General features: G+C 43.0%; 1 protein-coding gene across 4 annotated transcripts in view; it reads right to left on the reverse strand.

Annotated features, from left to right (window-relative positions):
* The window catches only part of zgc:158464 (uncharacterized protein LOC791139 homolog), a 95098-nt gene that overhangs the window by 28409 nt on the left and 53650 nt on the right, over nucleotides 1-13039 (reverse strand). The window lies entirely within an intron of this gene.

The following is a 13039-nucleotide window of genomic DNA, read 5'->3' on the forward strand; positions in this document are numbered from 1 at the left end:
CTCCCTATAGATACACTATGTGTTTTTTTTTTTACAGCACCGAATACTGCCCTTAATCCTCCCAAGTCAGAGGTCAAGTTGTGAAACTCAGCTGTGAAGTATGATGAGCTGCACAATACCAACTGTGAGCAGTGAGTATTATGGTGTATGCTTAATGAAATTTCTGCAAATCAGTGTTTTTTCGCCTCAATGATGTTTGTTAAGTCCATACGGTAACCCCTGCAAACAGGTCTAATATATTAACTAAACTGAAAGCCTAATATATATATACTACAACCTAAGGTGGTCCTAGAGAGAATGAAAATCCTCATAAAATGTAATGGCCATTGGTTAAAATTAGTTAACATGTTTTTGTCCATAAATGGACATTTTGAACCGATGGTGTTGTAAGAGGAACGGTCCAGGAACCACCTCCTGATGCATATTTCCTCCACAGTAAAAACCAAACACATATATGCTACTCAAAAGTTCGAAGGATGCCCTCTCAAAAGCAACTACTTTGCAGCATGTGCCACTCATTCAAAGATGGAGTGTTAGAGAGGGCTTACAGTGCCAGACAAGAAATCATTGGACCAAGAAAGCTACTAATCTCTCCGTGTGGTGGGGGATTTTATCTTCCATAGTGGTTGGGCAAAAACAAATGAGGGCATAATGGAATTTCACCTTGTGCAATCTTCACTCAATGCAGAAGGGGATATGCATGTTTTGTACTTAGGCATTACTCAGTACATGCACCAGTTCACTCTTCCTTGAACATTTCCAGCTCAGTTTATCTCAAAATGGAGTTTCCGGTGTCCATATTGTCTACAGTCTATGCAATCATGAAATCTAGCTGCACTAAAGGATGCCTGGCCACTGTAAAAGGAAATATTTAAATATGTGTCTCAAAGATTTCAAGGACGCTGTGAAAATTGCATTTCTGAAAAATACAAAATAAGACAGTTTTTTAACCATTTTAACACTTCAAAGTAAGATGTTCTTCTTTTAAAAGTTGCACATAAGGTTTAGGATCATGAATTCACTGCATATATTCATGTTTTTGTTTTGCCATTCATGTTGTAAATCTACTTAACATCACCTGACCTAAACTAGGATGCATGCACACTCTTTTATACTCTGTGTAAGGTGGTGAAACAGACCTGACTCCTAATTAAGCATCATGCCCTTGAGAACTCTCCTCCTCTCCCCTTTCCTCCACCTCCTCCTCCTCCTCCTCCTCCTCTTCTTTATCCCCTCCCCAATCTCTCTCTACTCATATGAAGTTGTTAGCAGCCTGCACCCTTCCTCCTAGGCCACATGAAGCTGTTAGCGGCCCGCACCACCATAGAGTAATGCAATGTGAAGAGAATGAAATATTATGCCACACTACTGCATAATTGCCTCTTAGCCCAAGGGAGCTCTTGCGGAAAAATGAGCGATGCGTTGAGCCTAATGGAGCTACCCGTTGGTGGTGGTGGAGGGGTGGAGTGAGGTGAAGCTGCCAGGTCCCGTATCTCAGCGTAATCCTGCATTAGGCAAACTCGCACTCTTTGATCTTGCTGTTAAAAGACTTGGTATTACGAGATCCTGGCATGATTAGGTCCTACCTCCCCTGCAGAAGAACAAATATCTCTAGATGAGGGTGAAAGAGGCAAACGGAGGCTGCCGGAGGAGTTATAAGTCAAAGGGGGAAAAAGAGGAGGGTATTACTGGTGGGGTGGTGAGTAAATCTTGCGGGAAGATAATTGGAGGCACGCTTCCTTCGATAAACTTCTGCAGTGGATTGAGACTCCTTGATAGTTCCCAAGACAAAGGCCTTGTTGTATTTGACCCCCCTCCCTCTAACTCTGTTTTTGGATTTCTTGCTTCCTTCCAACCTCCCTTCCTCCCTTGTTTCCTTCCATCCTTCCCTCTTTTCTTTCTTTTCGCCAGCTCCTGCTGAGGCATGCTTGGTAAACTGGGTGGGGACACATCTGTCTAGGCAAATTACAGTGATTGGCATGACAGTGGGCTTGCATGTTGCAACACAGCTGCAATCTATCTTCCGTCTTTGACCTCTACCCTCTGTTTAGGGTCAGAGGTCAGGCACCACACCCTCCCTTGATGTACCTTGTACCTCCCCCTCCCCGGATGTCAGAGTTCCTGTCCAGATGCTGCACTTCCCTTCTTTTACTTTTTGCTCTACACTTACTTAGCCTTAACAACCCCTACTTTCAAAACCTAAAAAACATTGCAATACACAATTTGATTTTTATTTTATTTATTTCAAAATTTAATAAGAGGATAAACCCCTTGAGATGCACCATCTCGTTTTCACGGGAGTCCTCGGGCACAAAACATGAGGTTTTTGTGCCTGTATTTTGTAAGGTGATGGTGTAAGCAGAAATTTCAACGATAACACTGTTAAAGCGGAGTTCTGCAACATTATCCTTTTAAATTTTTGGAGCACTGAGTGCTGCAAGTATTTTAAGAAATAATTAAACTTCTAGAGAGTGTGCTGTGCTCAAACAGGGCTTCAACAGCCATGTAGCAGCAGCAACAGCACTGACCACAACCATCTGTTAAGCGCCACTAAAAAGATGTGTTCAGGGGAACAGCAGAGCATACTGCTGAGAACAAAACAGCTGCATTCGAGCTAAGAACCGTTTTTCCCCTAATGAGAAAAGACATGAATACTGACTCACATGAAAACGCAACTGTAAAGCCAAAGCCAGTTAAATGTAGGCTTCCAAATGTAAGCTAAAAATCAGAAGCGGGGAGGAGAAGCGTTAAGCTTTTAAAGAAGTGACAGATCCAGTCTTTGTTATCGTCTTTCTCCCTGGTTCATGAACTTGAGGGATTAATCATATAGGAGGGAGAGGAATATATTCCATGCAATAGATCTGGGGAAGCTCCTGTTCTACTTACTACAGGAGGAGCCCTCTAGGCATATTATCATGGAAGTGCATGGGCAGGCAGAGAGCTCTGGATTAAATCAAAAAACATTAAGTGCAACCAACCTGGCAGCCGCATCCTGCTGCACATAAAGGACTGACCAAGCCATCGAGCCCTCATCAGCCAGACCACTTCTATCCTATTTGTCCTCCTTTCCCATTGTTGCCATCAAGTAAAGGTGATTGCATTTGTAAGAGAGTAGTAAACAACTGCATGACTGTGCTTATATTGCAAGGCTAAAGCTGCTAATATGTAAAGGAAACACACACTCATCCGTCTCTCTGCTTGACTGCCACCCACACACTCCTACTGAGCCTAAGAGCATTTGCTGCTGTGAAGCGCCAGCAGGGGCACACTAGATATCTGGATTTGATTGAAGGGATCTCTCGTGCACTAGTGAAGGATTAAATGCGATTGACTTTACACCCGAGGAAAACAATGGCCAGAAAATACCCAGGCTTCAAGGATTTGCTCTGCCTGCCCTGCAAGCTAAGTCACTCTTAAATAAATCCTGTACCTGTGTAGCCATTATCATTTCAGATAGCTTGGTTATTAACAAAGTGGATCTCTGCTGAGTGTAGCCACCTGAAGAGAATGAAATAATGTCAATGGAGAAAAAATGGGTAACTGGTTATAAATTAAATTAAAATAGAGCAGTGACTTAGCAAAACACTTCATATTTCACACACGTAATTACTGCGCTGGCCTGCTTATGAATGCTAATGTTGAAATCTATTTTAGTAAACTTAGCCATGTGTGACATTGGCTCAGAAACACAGGTTTAAGAGGAGTACGGTGTTGATTAACGAAGCCGGCTGCAGCAGGGATCTTAGGTTGCAGTGAGTCTTTTCTGTAGCTTTGATTTCATTTTGTTTGATTGTCCAGGTCTGTGCAGGGGTCGATCTAGCGGCGGCAGTCAGGGATTTGAGTTATATTGGAGTCCACCCATAGGTATTGTGTGTCAGTCACAGAGCTGGCTGACAAGTGAAGGTGTTTGCTCCTTGACCCGTGGTGGCCTGCTGTTGAGTGTCATTCCGCTTAGTGAGTGGAGCTGAGAGGAGTCTCTCGCCGCCGCCGCCGCCTGTTCCCCACAGACTACTGGGAGAATAGCTACGATAAGCAAAGACAAAACAAGCCTGTCAGCCTTGTGCTCACATCACGCCCCGATTTTGATTTCATTTTCATGTCTCATGCCTTTTTGAAGGAACAAAAGAAGCAAAGACAAAAGGAATAAATTAGCATGTGCGCTTCTGCTGTATGTGCTTTTTAAAGCCATTTCAAACTGTCTTACTTGATTTTATATTTGGAAACAATTTGTATAGTGTCTGCAATCAATTAGCTTTGATTTCCCCCAATTATGCTCTTGTCTTTCTTTTCACATGACAGGTTTGTCCATCTGCATGGAGGACGTCTGCTGCTGCTGCTGCTGATGCCTCTCAATCAGCCTCCTGTAGACAGGACAAAAGCGACCATGCCATTTGTTCTCTCTGTCTCCTTCCTCCTGGCTCACACTGTGCCAAGCTTGTGGTGGGTACACACTGAGGCCTCTCCCTGCCTGTCACAAATATATATACTTTTGGGGAGCCTGGAAGCCAAGTCTAAGTCATAGTCTATGCATGCTTGGCCCAGAGAGGAGAGTATTTTGGGTCTTTCAACACTATCTTTGGTGTGTGCTCTCTTATAAATGTTCTGCTGGAAGCCATACTTTTTGACAGACAAATGACACACAGTGAGAGGCAATTGTAGGCCGACCCACGGAGCTGTGCTGCATTTGTGAAATAATGTTAGGAAATATAACTTTTAAGTGGTAAGTCACAAAAGTGTATTCATTTGTTAACGGACAGGATACAGAAGCAGAAGAAACATGTAATCAAGAACACTTTAAAAGGAGTTAAAGGAAAAATTGTGCAGCCAGTCGCAAGTAATGTCGCAGTGAAGGCATGCCTGCGTGGGTGTGCACTCGTGTGTATGTGTAAATTTGCCATTCCCCCAGATGGCCTGAGGGAATAGATGCTGACGAGTGTCTTCCAACAACACGCTGACATGTATATGGATTCATTCCCTTACTGGAGCAGAGAGTAAGCCTGAAGAGGCAACACGCACTAGGCAGAAAACAAGAGGGAGGCGGGTGATGACGGAAGTAAGCCAGACAAAGTAACAGAGACGGAGAGAGAGAGGAAAGAGCAGGGTGCGTTCAAGGGAGACAGTTGGGATGTATGAAAAAAGAAAGAGACAAAGCGCAACGGCGAGTGAATAGAGAGAGGGAGGAGAAAAACTGAAAATTAGAGACAGGCAGGTGATGCAAGTTAGTCACACAGAGAGAAATAAACAAAGAGACTGCGACAGGAAGTGAAGGGGAAAGATGGAAGGAGACAGTGGGAGACAGAAGGAGAGTGGCAAGAATAATAAATATGCACAGCAGTGAAGGACTCTCCATATCCAGCAGAATGAACACGCATCACTTGAAGGCTCACTATGGATGAAAATAACTGTTAGGTGACTTATGAGGTTTTATTAACAGACCACTTCTCGTACGTGCAGTAAACTTGTGTTATATTTGAAGGAGCTTTCCATATCGTTTTCATGTGGCACTTCTTCAACAAAGGCTCAGTTTTATGTTTGCTTTCTGTCTTCACAGCGGGAGAAAAGCCATAATTCATTATTTATATACACATCAACCCACTAAGCTGTTTATTCAAGAAAAGCAAGAAGTTTAATTCCATCTTTCAGAAACAGCATGGGGTCACATCCCAAACACAGACGAGCTTATGATGGAATTGAGTTTCCTGTTATTATTAAAATGATTGCTAATTAACAAAGTCTGGCTTCTCGTAATGAGTAATTAACTGGATTTGCTGTTTAATATGGGATGATGTAACACCATTGGGGGGACTCCCTGTGATCCTGCCTTGCTGTATAACACTGGCAATGCCTCACCTATGTAAATGCCTATCCACTGCAGGACCGCCGCATGGACGGTGGCATTGATCCTATGTGGGGCGCAATTGCAATTACAGCTCGTTAGGACTGAGGTGAAAGCTCATTAAGGGAAGATGAATGGGGACAGCGGCTTGGAAAGGTGCCCGTCTACCTACATGAATCACGGAATAGGCCTCGCAGCGAACTCACGCAGCTCCAAAATGAACAAACAAAAAGACGAGCGGTAGATCAGCATACTGACAAGGCGACAGCGAGTACAGATGCGATTAGTGATTTGCCGTTACCATCGACTGCACTGCAGTGGTAGAAATTCCATTTGGACGACAGTCAGACACACAGACTCTGGAATCCTTTCACGACACGCAGAGAGGAGTGCTTTACACTTTAAGACCGGATGCAACATTTGCGTGTACTGTTTAATGCGAGGCTGTGACAGGCTGCTTGGCTGACGCTGTTGGATGCAGAGGGTCCCAGAGCCTTGTGGGAGTAGAGCTATTTTTCTGCAGGCTGTGGTGCTGAGCTGTGCTCGTTCTGTGGCTATTGTTCCTGAGCTGAGATAAGACTGGTGGTGGATTAGAGGAGAGTGCACCCGGAGTTCAGGTTGTGTTCGGTTGCTGGAAGGAGAAGACACAATGGGAATGGGATTGGTTCTGGGAAGGGAAGAGGAGAAAGGTAGAGGAGATTAAATGAAAGGGAAAGGAAAGAGGAGTAAGCCTTGTCAGTGAGTGTCTCTTGTCATGATGTCTAATCTGCCTGTGTGGTCACAGGGGAGGGGGGACATGGAAGTCTGATGACGCGTGGATGTGGCTATGATGAATAGTCACTTCATGCCCCCACCCAATGGGGGTCAATAGCCCATTAATGGTGATAGGCCTCCAGCAACAGTCAGCAAAGACCCCCTTGCACTCCCGCCACCTCGCTCCTTCAACCTTCAACCAGCTAACATTCCCCTAGGGGATGTCAAGACTGCCCATCTACTCTGCTCTGTTGGAAACAGAATAGAATAGAGAAAGAGATGACGTGGGGGAGAGAAAAGTCCCATCTGTGTCACAAGGGGAGCACTGTAGGAATAAAGTAGACATGGGTCAGACAGAGGCCACTTGTGTATCAACTATAGACATTTAGTACTTCCATTTTAGCTTTTAGAAACTTGAGCAAGCAAGATATGGGTCTTGTGTAAGCTTTTAAACATGATTAGACATTGTCAGTAGCTTTTGGTGGGAATCAAGCTTGAGATCTTTCAGTAAAAGCACGGCATCATTTCTTCTGAATGGATCTCCATCCATTTTTCCTCAACGGCCATCTGCACTGCTCAGAGTCAAACAAAGCCAGCTCACACAGCTGTACACTTAAATGGGCGCCTTACAGAGGGTAAGAAGAAATCTCATACTTTATTGTGTGATAATCCGATAATCTCTCCCTGCAGCACAACAATGCAGACAGAAGCCGCAGCCGAGAAATCTGTGGGAAATTAAGTTCTATCACCTCCACGCTGAGCGGAGCTGACAGTCACTGTACCCTCCTTGGGCTGTCTCTCATTAGTAGAGATGGATGCATGCTGAAACGCTGATATATTTTACTCACAAACTGGGTTACAAACAGAGGACAGCAGCAAATCTTTTCTTGTGGCAACATTACGCAACCTGAACTGTGTATGACCTCAATTTTACTATTAGTAATACATTGTCAAGTCTAAACTGTAGGGGCTCTTACAAATATAACCCATAATGCCACTCATACTATTCCTGAACTTCAAAGTCAAGGCTAATTAGGAGGCAAATCAAGCTTAAAATGAGGATGAAAATGCAGCAAATTAGAAAAAATAGTGTAACTAGGTCAACAGAGAAGCATAAATATTCATTATGTTCCAAAAAAAAAAGCAGTTGCATCTTTGGACTAAAAGGGAAGCAGATAGGGAGACACTGGATTGCTTAGTATTGATTTGTTCCCTTTATTCGAGATGGCTCCTTCTGCTGGAGCAGCATTGTGACCTGTTTACCAATCCTTTCAGTCCAGAGGACGTGCATGTCCTCAGGGAAACGTGCATTAGTAGGACTTTGGCAATGCAAATAGTTACACAGCAGTGACCTCGGTCTCTCACTACGTGTGTGCTGTTTTGACCTTCAGATGAACACTACCTCTTGGTAGGCGCTCCACACCACTATATGTGGAGAGGGTAAATACAGTAAGGGTGGATTACCACGTTAAGCTGCTAACAGTGTTTACATGACTGTGTGTGATCTGATCCCCGTCACCCAGCTTCAGAGCGAATAAAACACAACATGACCTCCAACAGATTAAACAATGGGAAACACTAACAGACTCAGATGGGTCAAGCCCTGTCTGGATGTTAAGTGAGCAATGGCACATTTACTCTCCATAATGTTAAATTGCAAAGTAAATTATTCATCATTTAATTTTTTTTTTTTTCCCCCAAAATGTTATATTACAAAATAACAAAACTTTTAAAATGGCAGAAACAGCAGCTTGTTTCCCCGGAACACAAAATGATTCAATTTCTACAAACTAGATCATAGTTATTAAAATATAAATATAATATAAATATAATAAATTATAATAATACCAAAATAAATATACAGCATTTTGGATGTGAACTTATCATTTGAGGGCAGCAGCAATTTATAACCTAATCAGGCATATTGTCAGGCTTCTCTGTGGTGCTGCATCATTGTGTTTCTGCCTGTCACAACATGCAGCATTACTGCTGAAATGTCTTCAGCTTAAGGTTCTATCAAAACTAGAGAAAATCTGGCAAATGGAGACAAATGGCTCCGACTAAATATTGTGAGACGGGATAATGTTCATTTGTTTTTCGTGCTTTATGTTCCTTGCAGAATGAACACATGCCTGACTGTACTACATGGCTCGAGGTGTGACATCTGATGCATCCTCTCCGACTATCAGATGTGAGACACTGCAATTAGCCACAGCCTAATTAGAACCAACTGTACAAGTGTCTGGCTGCAGCTTGAGGCTGTATTATTGTTTATTTCAACTTCGCTTTTGTTCACACGTGTGCACTTGACGACAAAACAAAACATGAAAGCCTTTTTTATGCATATCGAATACTATAACACACTTCACCTCTCTTCTGCTCTTTGTACACAAAGCCTCCTCACTCTGGTCCCTGCCTCTGTGTAGCTCAATAGGACTAAAAGTCTGTAGTTTGGTGTGTGTGTGTGTGTGTGTGTGTGTGTATGTGTCTGCTATCGGTCCTCTTCAGCTTCCATTAGATCAGACATCAGAGAGCCCAGAGAGAAACTTCTTGAGTCTAGTCAGACCTCTCAGCTCGGTCCAACCTGATTCACTCTGACAGGGAAGACGGACCAGGGCAGAGGAGGCACGTGAAATATGATCTAGCTGCAATGCCACAACTTCACAAACAAAACTACGATAAGCAGGCATAATGTGAAGGCCATTACGCACTGATAGGGTTGGTGCAAGCAAATGTGCATACGTGCGTCTGTTTCTGTTTTTCCACCGTATGGTATATATGGAAATGACTCTGTGTTCTGGGCATCTTTAGCATCTTTCAGGAGCAGGTTCCTATATGTTTTATATTGCTGATCGTCATACATTATCAATATTAATGTATAACCAGCAAACAGGTATGCAAAAAGACACATTTTTGTATATTGTTTATACCAGAAAATGCTGAATATAAACCATAAATATTGCAGCAGGCATGTACTGAATGCTGTTTTTATTAAAACCTTTTCTGTTGTCATTGATTTTATTTTATTACACTGTCTTTGCCATGACATTTCATGTCTCTCATAAACTATTTGATGGATTTGTCACACAGTATCAAAATCAAAACTCTAGTTCCTTTGTTGGCATTAAAGTCAATATTTGACAACACTGCATGGGATGATGCATAATTTTTCACAAGGGTTGTATTTCTGAAATTTCATTATCTTTTCAGGTGGCTCACTGTTAATCAAAGGGTTTTAAAATTCATGGAGAGAGCTTACATAGAGTATCAATAATGCTGAGCACCTGCCCCAGAGGAGTAAACAAGGCAAAACACAAAAGCAGGCAAAAAAAAAAGAAAAAAAAAAGAAAACAGGATGTCATTTCCACTTTCAGTTCTTTTGTGAATTTACTGTTTGGCCAACTGAGGCTGATTTTACTAGTAAACTATTTAACAGGCGTACATACTGGTGACACATAACAAAGATAATAAAAAGCAAGGCACAAATCCTGCCTGCAATGTGTGTGCATCATGACAGCATGTAAAAAAATTCCAAATGAACTTCCTAATTCGACCCTTCTTCAAATGTCCCATAAAGACGAGCTCATAATCCTTAATGAGTCAAACACACAACAAAAACTCCAGAAGAATGAACAACGAATGCAAATTGACCCCGAGGGTGCACTGCAGAAAATGAGCCCTTGTAAACAAAAATGATTACCCACGAAAAAACGAGCTGCAATGTAAACCTTGACTAAGCTAGTTCTGTTAATGGCTAATGAGCAAATCCTTTAACACCTCCTACAGTGCTGCCACTTTTTCCATGGGCTATTACATGCAGTAGTTTATATACTGCAGGAGTGGTGCTGGTTTATCGGCTGTTGATTGATGATGTGTGGGAATTAGTGTTAAAGATTTTTGGCTTATTCCTCTGTGACCTTCGGTTAAAGTGCCATTACTGTATGCCAATATAAGCTCGTAAAGGAAAAGTCCCTGACATTGGCCTATTCTATTCTGAGGCTGGATCTCTGTGATTGCATTAGAAAATGGTATATCTGTAGCACAAGTCTAACTTGTTTTTCTTTCAATGCAGCTAATTAGCGCTTAAAACATTTACACTATTTGTTTAGTATAACATTATGTTATGTTATGGCAATACATAACATCAGTAATGCTCATCTATCTCATTTTACAACAACATTTACATATTCATATAGCTGTGTTGGGAAAAGTGGTCCTGCTCTGATAATAATATGCCAGTGGAATTGCAATCCTAACCTCATCATATATTTATTACAATTTATGAAATATTAATCGTAAAAAAGATAGAAAAAACAGTAATAAAAGATTTAGAAAACAAAACATAAAAGACAGCAATCACATAAGATTAAGGAAAGACAAACACAGCTGCCTTCATTAGTGCTTATAGCTGAACAAGGATTATACAGTAATAATACTATGTCAGTGTCTGCTGTGTCAGGCTCCATGCCTGAGTTTTATGACGCCTCTCTGTTGGCTGGACCCCAGACATGTGGCTGCAGCGTGCCACGTGGGCTTCTCCACCAACCTCGCCAGCAGCAACAGCAGCACCACTAGTCGCTCGGGAACCTCTGCCAAACATCCGTCAGCACACCACTGACTTTTATAGCCCAAGTCCCAAAAAAACTGCACTAATGAAACTATGGCCATGAGTGTGATCTCTGCCAGCACAGTGTTTTGGGAAAGGCAGTGTCACTATTGCAGAATTGTTATTAACGTTTTGACTGGAATTGACTGGCAAAGTCCCATAGAGTATCTGTGTACCATGCAGTTAAAAGTCAATGGCAATCCTGTAAAAACACTCATGCCAATAAAAATGAATGATGCTGACTGAGTAATCTGTGCCTCATCCTTTCCCGGATCCAATAACGTGCTCCTGCCACTGCGGAAAAAAAAATCACAGCAGAAGGATGATAGGATGGCCAAGCTGTGGATCACACCACTAAAGTCAACAGAGGTTGACGCGAAAATACAAGTCATGAGAGCTGCTTGGTCAACTGAGTCATAAACTCGTGGCCTTGAGTTAGGAAATCCATTCTTTAAAACCTTCAAAACCAGAAAAAAAATGTGAGGGTGATGGGAACACAAGCAATTCTAACAGACACGCAATTAAGCTTTATTATTGCGGCTGAAAGTAAGGGATGGAGCTAGTGCAGGCGGTGAACAAGCAGTACTGATGTGCCCAACTAGGTTTCATTCTCCCACTGCATTCGCTGTTTCCCTCAGAAGTGTAATCATCCTCGGTGCGGTCTGGCCGCCTCCTTCAACCCCAGCAGGAATGTCGACTTCATTCCAAAATCCCTTTCACAAAATGTGGATGCAAGCAAAACACAAAGAGCCCGACCGTTGAGCAGGATGAAGCTCATTCTGTTACTAGGGCAGGGAGCGTGTTATCATAGGGTTATGAGCAGCTGCTGAGCATGTTTCGTAAAGGAATGCCAGTGTTGATTTAAGCCATCTCCCTCTATACGTCATGCTGTTCGAAAGGAATACCAAACTGCCCATTTTCTACTATAATTATTCACACACTCAAACGTATGTGGACTGCACACACAAAAGGACACACACAGATACTAAAAACTCCACCATGTAGAGCAAAACCATCCATTACTGAGGTCTAAAATACCACGTCAGGGCCTCACAAGGCTGCGTATCTGCTGTTAGCCTGGTATTCAGCCGGTGAGAGAACCAGCAAATGGAAGGCCTCTGGATTCCTCTCCTCCTCCTCCAGCTCTGTGGGCAACTACGCACATACAAGACCATGTTAAAGAAAGGTCAGCTGGCGTAGACACAAATATGAAGCCTGTGCTAACACGAACACATTTAAGGGGGACAGATGACTGGCACAAATGACTTGTACAACACACAAGGTGCATACCATGGGCTGACAACGATGCACACACCCATGAAAACGTACGTCACACAGCCACAATAATATACCCCCCCCCCATCTCCCTATAGTGTGCCAAGGGTGGGCTGACAAGACCCATCCCGCTTGGAGCTGCTAACACATTCTTGCACCTGCTGCCTCCCTCCCGACTGCTGCTCATCCGCTCTCTTCAGGGAGCACACACACTGGATTCCACACTGGTGAGGTGGCTGAATGTCGAACAGTCATAATCTCTCTGCTATGCGCAGTTGTGCTGTTAACCTCTGACAAGTGTAATTCTAACTCGGGTTCTCTGTTTTCTCCAATGAATAAAACATATTTTTGCTGAGAAGAAATCTCTCTAAGGGACTGACAGGAAATTAGGCAGATGAAGAAATGTTAGTGGCGAGAGGAGGTGCTGGGAGGGGGCGGGGGGGGGGCAATCTCTGCCAACTCTGGTGGAGTGTAAAAGAATCGATTTACGCTGAGTGGGAGTTTGGAGTCTATATTGTGTGTCTGCTCCGCTAAATACGTCTGTGTGTTTCTGAAATGTGAGACAGACA

The sequence above is a fragment of the Thunnus thynnus genome, chromosome 1 (assembly GCF_963924715.1).
Source record: "Thunnus thynnus chromosome 1, fThuThy2.1, whole genome shotgun sequence".
Classification (NCBI taxonomy): domain Eukaryota; kingdom Metazoa; phylum Chordata; class Actinopteri; order Scombriformes; family Scombridae; genus Thunnus; species Thunnus thynnus.